Raw genomic sequence first — 8,056 nt, 5'->3', positions numbered from 1 at the left:
AATAGTATTCCACTGTGTACATATACTACATTTCCGTTATTCATTCATCCATTGATGGCCTTATCTTATACTTTATCTTAGGGCAAAAGCATCCAGTCTTTAATCATTAAGTGTGTTAGCTGTGGGACTTCTATAGATTCCTTATATCAAGTTCTGGATGTCCTCTTCTGTTCCTAGTGCATTGAATTTTTTTTTTTTTTTTTTTCATATAAAGGCACTGGATTTTGTCAGATGCTTTTCTGCATCTAGTGAGATGATCGTGTGGTTTTGCTTTTATTCTATAAATACGGTGCACACTCTCGTTTGAAAGATAGTGTCTCCTCCGAAATTCATGTTGAAACTTTATTCCCAAGGTAGCAATATTAATTAGTGAGGCTTATGGGAGGTGATTAAGTCATGAGAACTCCACCGTCATGAATAAGATTAGCAGCCTCATAAAACACTCAGGTTTGAAGGAGGCACTCTCCTGCCCTTCAGTCCCTTCCCTCCCTTCTGCCGTGAGAAGATACAGTATTCATTTCCTCTGAAGGATGCAGCAACAAGGCACCATCTTGGGACCAGACAGCAGTCCTCATCAAATACTACATGCTGGCACCTTGATTTTGTACCTGGCAGCCTTCAGAACTATGAAAATATATATATATATATTTTTGTTTTTTATAAGTTACCCAGCCTGTGGTATTTTGTTATAGCAGCACAGACTGAAACAGTATGTTATATTGATTGGTCTACAAATGTTATCAACTTTCAATTCCTGGGATAAATTTCACTTGGTTGTATTGTACAGTCTTGTATAATTATTTTATGTGTTGTTGGGTTTGGTTTGCTAATATTTTGTCGAGGATTTTGCATCTATATTCATAAGGGATAAGGGATATTAGTCTTTAGCTTGTGTGTGTATAATGTTTGTCTGGTCTTGGTATCTGGGTAATACTGGCCTGATAAAGTGAATTGAAAAGTGTTTCTTCCTATTCTACCCTTTGGAGAAGTTTGAGAAACATTGGTGTTAATCCTTGACATATTTGAAGAAATTACGAGTGAAATATTGGCATGGAACTTTTTTTNGGCACCTTGATTTTGTACCTGGCAGCCTTCAGAACTATGAAAATATATATATATATATTTTTGTTTTTTATAAGTTACCCAGCCTGTGGTATTTTGTTATAGCAGCACAGACTGAAACAGTATGTTATATTGATTGGTCTACAAATGTTATCAACTTTCAATTCCTGGGATAAATTTCACTTGGTTGTATTGTACAGTCTTGTATAATTATTTTTATGTGTTGTTGGGTTTGGTTTGCTAATATTTTGTCGAGGATTTTTGCATCTATATTCATAAGGGATAAGGGATATTAGTCTTTAGCTTGTGTGTGTATAATGTTTGTCTGGTCTTGGTATCTGGGTAATACTGGCCTGATAAAGTGAATTGAAAAGTGTTTCTTCCTATTCTACCCTTTGGAGAAGTTTGAGAAACATTGGTGTTAATCCTTGACATATTTGAAGAAATTACGAGTGAAATATTGGCATGGAACTTTTTTTTTTTTTTAGGTAGTTGTTTCATTACTGATTTGATCTCTTTATTTGTTGTATTTCTATTTGGATTTAAAAAATGTGTATCTTCTTGAGTCCATTTTGTATGTTTGTGTCTTTCTGGAATATGTATCCATTTCACATAAATTATCTAATTTATTGATTTGTTGGTATATAATTGCTCATTATATTTTATTTCTTTTCTTTATTCTATTTTATTTTCCTGGCAGAGTCTTGCTTTGTTGCCCAGACTGGAGGGCAGTGGCACAATCTCAGCTCACTACAACTTCTCCTCTCTGGGTTCAAGCGATTCTTGTGCCTCAGCCTCCCAAGTAGCTGGGATTACAGGTCTGTGCTACCACGCCCAGCTAAGTTTTGTATATTTAGTAGAGATGGAGTTTCGCTATGTTGGTCAGGCTGGTCTCGAACTCTTGACCTTGAGTGATCCACCTGCCTCAGCCTCCTAAATTGCTGGGATTACAGGCATGAGCCACTGTGCCCAGCCAATGCTTTTTATTTCATAATATTGGTAGTCATGTCCCCTCTTTTATTTCTGATTCTAGTAATTTGAATCTTCTCTCTCTTTTTCTTGGTCAGTGTAGCTAAATGTTTGTAAATTTTGTTGAGCTTTCCAAAACTATAACCTTTGTTTTCATTGATTTTATCTATTTTTAGTCTCTGTTCCATTTATTTACATGCTAATGTTTATTATTTTCTTCCTTGTGCTTGCTCTGGATTTTTTCTTTTCCTAGGCTTTTAGGATGGAAGATTAGGCTATTGATTGAGACCTTTCTTGGGGGAATTTTTGTGTCTCGTGGCATAAAGTTATCACTTCTAAGAATTGTTGTTGTTGTTCCCATTCTCGAAGAGAATGTCTGTTCCGTGTACCAATGTACCTAGTAGGGTTGTTAACCAGAACTTTATTTTAAACAGTTAAAAGAAAAGAAAACGAAAAGTAAGGGGCCGGGCGAGGCACCCCAGGGTGGCAGTGCCACCTGTGCTAGGAGCTGAAGATGGAACCCGGACTGAGGCACATCGGCTGCAGTGGCGAGTGCTGGAGGCAAGGCGAGGTGAACTAGAGCTGTCACCACCGCCTGACCGCCCATAGAGGCTGAGCTGTGGCCTTCTCAGGGCTGAGCAGCATGGAGCAGTGTGGGAAAATGGGTATGGCAGCGATTTCCCACCCCGCCCCGTGCCCCTGCCCTGTGCACCTGCCCCACCGAGCTGGAACTAGTTTTGGACAAGATATGAGAAATGAGTGTTGGACGTTGAAGAATAAAGTTGTTGGGTAACCTGATGATGGCAAATGTCTTCGTTTATTTGATTGTGGAAGCCTCCAAAATCAGTAGCCAATAATAATAATAATAATAATAATAATAATAATAATAAATGTAAGGTGGGTTAATAATAATACCCAAAGAGAAGCTTTGGAAGATTGCTACACCTCTGGAGGCAAACTGGAACAGAGAACAAGAAAAGCTGAACAAGTGATACAATCCCATCCTGAGTACATTGGCCAACCAGGTGGAGAAGTGTACTGGTTTTCCAGTATAAGCCATATGAATTACAGTGAACCTGACTTGAGGGTCACGTCAGTGGTTACAGATTTTAACAATTTCCCAGACAGATTTGAAGACTTTCTGATATATTTGAGATGCTGCAATGATTCACTGCTTATAGATCAGCCAGAGAAGTGTGCAAAGAAGCACTTCTTATTTATGGTGATTATGTACCTCACTCCGCATTTTGCCAGAAGGCAAGTGATTCCGGATTCCTGGGTCACAGAAAGCAACGTGAGAAACCAAAGGGTGATGTAAGTTTTCTTGCTGGGCCAGATACCCCCAGAGGTCAACCACCCGGACTTTTCTGATATGCTGAAATTTGAGAATGAGAAGCACCATGACGTTTTTATGTGGAGCTATAGAGGCACTTTCTTCAACTTGTCTCTGAAAGAAGTATTGTTTCTCTCTGGGTAAGTACTTCCTGCCCAGACACTTAGTTTGTTTTCAAAGACGAAGATGATGTTTTTGTGAACACCCATCACATACTGAATTACGTGAATAGCTTATCTAAGAAAAAAAGCCAAAGATCTGTTTGTAGGTGATGTGATCCACAATGCTGGACCTCATGGGGATACGAAGCTGAAATACTACATTCTAGAAGTTCTTTACTCTGTCCTCTACTCACCCTATGCAAGGGAGTGGGCGGATTCCTCTAGTCCAGCCACCTGGCTCTGAGGCTGTACCGTATCACTGACTGGGTCCATCTCTAACCTATTGATGATTTTTATACTGGAATGTGCCTTCAAAAACTTAGCCTTGTTCCAGATAAACACAAAGGCTTCAGGACATTTGATATGAAGGAGACAAACAAGAATAACATTTGTTCCCACATAGATCTGATGTTAGTACATAGTAGAAAACCTGAAGAGATGATTGATATTTGGTCTTGGTTGCAAAATGTTTATTTAAAATGCTAAAATATATCCAAACTAAATTTTGCATAGAAAGGTGTCTTTTGATTAGTTCCCATGTTGTGTTCTCACATTACAATATTTTTTAAAAATTAAATTTAGGTTTTTTGTTTTTTTTTTTTTTAAGTCCTGGGATACATGTGCATGACATGCAGGTTTGTTACATAGGTAAACGTTTGCCATGGTGGTTTGCTGCACCTGTCAACCCATCACCTAGATATTAAGCTTAGCACTCATTAGCTATTTTTCCTGATGCTCTTCTTCCCCCTCCCCTTCCACAAGCCCCAGTGTGTGTTGTTCCCCTCCCTGTGTCCATGTTTTCTCATTCTTCAGCTCCCACTTACAAGTGAGAACATGTAGTGTTTGGTTTTCTGTTCGTGCCTTAGTTTGCAGAGAATAATGGCTTTGAACTCCATGCATGTTCCTGTAAAGGGTATGATCTCATTCGTTTTTATGGTGGCATAGTATTCCATGGTGTATATGTACCAAATTTTCTTTATCCAGTTTATCATTGATGGACATTTGGGTTGATTCCATGTCTTTGGTATTGTGAATAGGGCTGAAATCAACATACATGTGCATGTATCTTTATAATAGAATGAGTAGTGTTCCTTTGGGTATATCCCCAGTAATGGGATTGCTGGGTCAAATGATATTTCTGCCTCTAGGTCTTTGAGGAATTGCCACACTGTCTTCCACAATGGTTGAACTAATTTACTTTCCTACTGTAGTGTAAAAGTGTTCCTCTTTCTCCTCAGCCTCACGAGCATCTGTTGTTTCTTGACTTTTTAATAATCATCATTCTGACTGGCATGAGATGGTATCTCACTGTGGTTTTGATTTGCATTTCTGCAATGATCAGTGATGTGGAGCTTTTTTTCATGCTCGTTGGCCTCATGAATGTCTTCTCTTGAGAAATGTGTGTTCATGTTCTTTGCCCACTTTTTAATGGGTTGTTTGTTTTTTTGTCTTGTAAATTTGTTTAAGTTTCTTGCAGATTCTGGATATTAGCCCCTTGTCAAATGGATATATTGCAAAATTTTTCTCCCATTGTATTAGGTTGTCTGTTTACTCTGTTGATAGGTTATTTTGTGTGCAGAAGCTCTTTACTTTAATTAGATCCTATTTTTCAATATTAGCTTTTGTGGCAATTGCTTTTGATGTTTTCATCAGGAAATCTTTGCCTGTGCCTATGTCCTGAATGGTATTGCCTAGATTTGCTTTGTAAGGTTTTTGTTATTTTAGTCTTTAATCCCTCTTGAGTTAATTTTTGTATAAGGTGTAAGGAAGGGGTCCAGTTTCAATTTTCTGCATATGGCTAGCCAGTTCTCCCAGCACCATTTATTAATGGTGGGAATTCTTTCTTCATTGCTTGTTTTTGTCAGCTTTGTCAAAGATCAGATGGTTGTAGATGTGCGGTCTTGTTTCTCAGATCTCTATTCCATTTCTTTGGTCTATGTGTCTGTTTTTGTACCAGTACCATGCTGTTTTGGTTACTGCAACCTTGTAGTATATTTTCAAGACTTGTGGTGTGATGCCTCCAGCTTTGTTCTTTTGCTTAGGACTGTCTTGACTATATGAGCTCTTCTTTGGTTCCATATGAATTTTAAAGTAGTTTTTCTAATTCTGTGAAGAATGTCAATGATAGTTTAATGGGAATAGCATTGAATCTATAAATTACTTTGGGCAGTATGACCATTTTCACAATATTGATACTTTTATCCATGAGCATGGAATGTTTTCCATTTGTTTGTGTCATCTCTGATTTTCTTGAGCAGTGGTTTGTAGTTCTCATTGAAGAGGTCCTTCACTTCCCTTGTTAGCATATTTCTAGTTGTGTTGTTCTCTTTGTAGCAATTGTGAATGGGAGTTCATTCATGATTTGGCTCTCTGTTTGTCTATTATTGCCATATAGGAATGCTTGTGAATTTTGCTCATTCGTTTTGTATCCTGAGACTTTGCTGAAGTTTCTTATCACCTTAAGAAACGTTTGGGTTGAGACAATGGGGTTTTCTAGATATAGGATTATGTCATCTGCAAACAGAGACAATTTGACTTTCTCTCTTCCTATTTGAATGTCCTTTCTTTCTTTCTCTTGCCTGATTACCCTGGCCAGAATTTCCAATACTATGTTGAATAGGAGTGGTGAGAGATGACATCCTTGTCTAGTGCTGGNCAGTATGACCATTTTCACAATATTGATACTTTTATCCATGAGCATGGAATGTTTTCCATTTGTTTGTGTCATCTCTGATTTTCTTGAGCAGTGGTTTGTAGTTCTCATTGAAGAGGTCCTTCACTTCCCTTGTTAGCATATTTCTAGTTGTGTTGTTCTCTTTGTAGCAATTGTGAATGGGAGTTCATTCATGATTTGGCTCTCTGTTTGTCTATTATTGCCATATAGGAATGCTTGTGAATTTTGCACATTCGTTTTGTATCCTGAGACTTTGCTGAAGTTTCTTATCACCTTAAGAAACGTTTGGGTTGAGACAATGGGGTTTTCTAGATATAGGATTATGTCATCTGCAAACAGAGACAATTTGACTTTCTCTCTTCCTATTTGAATGTCCTTTCTTTCTTTCTCTTGCCTGATTACCCTGGCCAGAATTTCCAATACTATGTTGAATAGGAGTGGTGAGAGATGACATCCTTGTCTAGTGCTGGTTTTCAAGGGGAGTGCTTCCAGCTTTTGCCCATTCAGTATGATACTGGCTGTGAGTATGTCATAAATGGCTCTTATTATTTTGAGGTATATTCCATCAATACCTAGTTTATTGAGAGTTTTTAACAGGAAGGGATATTAAATTTTATTGAATGCTTTTTCTGCATCTCTTGAGATAGTCATGTGGCTTTTGTCTTTGGTACTGTTTATATATTGAATTATGTTGGTTGATTTCCGTATGTTGAACCAGCCTTGTATCCTTGGGATGAAGTTGACTCGATTGTGTTGGATAAGCTTTTTGATGTGCTGCTTGATTTGGTCTGCTGGTATTTTATTAAAGATTATTTCATTTATTTTATCAGGGATATTGGCCTGAAGTTTTCTTTTTTTGTTGTATCTCTTATAGGTTTTGGTCTCAGGATGATGCTGGCCTCCTAAAATGAGTTAGAGAGGAATCTGTTCCTTTTCATTTGTTTGGAATAGTTTCAGAAGAAGTGGTACCAGCTCTTCTTTGTACCTCTGGTAGAATTCAGCTGTAAATCCGTCTGGTTCTGGGATTTTTTTGGTTGGTAGGCTATTTATTACTGCCTAAATTTTAGAACTTGTTATTGGTCTATTCAGGGATTCAACTTCTTCCTTGTTCAATCTAGGGAGGGTGTATGTGTCCAGGAATTTATCCATTTCTTCTGGATTTTTTAGTTTATTTGCATAGAGGCGTTCATAGTATTCTCTGATGGTTGTTTGTATTTCTGTGGCATCAGTGATTATATACCCTTTATCATTTTTTATTGTTTCTATTTGATTCTTCTCTCTTTTCTTCTTTATTAGTTTAGCTAGTGGTCTATTTTATTTTTTTCCAAAAATCTAGCTCCTGTGTTCATTGGTTTTTTTCTCTGTATCCTTCAGTTCTGGTCTGATCTTGGTGATTTCTATTCTTCTGCTAACTTTGGGATTTGTTTGCTCTTGGCTCTCTAGTTCTTTTTGTTGTGATATTAGGTGTCAATTTGAGATCTTTCTAGCTTTTTAATGTGGGCATTTAGTGCTATAAATTTCCCTCTTAACACAGCCTTAGGTGAGTGAGTGTCAGAGATTCTGTCACATTGTCTCTTTGTGCTCATTGGTTCCAAAGAACTTCTTGATTTATGCCTTAATTTCGTTATTTGCTCAGCAGTCATTCAGGAGTGGGTTGTTAAATTTCCATGTAGTTTTGTGTTTTTGAGTGAGTTTCTTAATCTTGAGTTCTAATTTGATTGTACTGTGGTCTGAGAAACTGTTTTGATTTCAGTTCATTTGCATTTGCCAAGGAGTGTTTACTTCCAATTATGTGATTGATTTTAGAGTAAATGCCATGTGGCACTGAGAAGAATGTATATTCTGTGGTTTTCAGTG

The 8,056-nt window shown here is 37.5% G+C and overlaps 1 pseudogene; it reads left to right on the top strand.

Moving 5' to 3' along the window:
* Positions 1-2,786: 2,786 nt before the first annotated feature.
* Positions 2,787-4,011, top strand: LOC108522879 (N-acetyllactosaminide beta-1,3-N-acetylglucosaminyltransferase 2-like; annotated as a pseudogene).
* Positions 4,012-8,056: the final 4,045 nt, after the last annotated feature.

Source organism: Rhinopithecus bieti, unplaced genomic scaffold, assembly GCF_001698545.2.
Source record: "Rhinopithecus bieti isolate Rb0 unplaced genomic scaffold, ASM169854v2 scaffold_3533, whole genome shotgun sequence".
NCBI lineage: Eukaryota > Metazoa > Chordata > Mammalia > Primates > Cercopithecidae > Rhinopithecus > Rhinopithecus bieti.
This window is presented reverse-complemented; position numbering and strand designations above follow the sequence as displayed.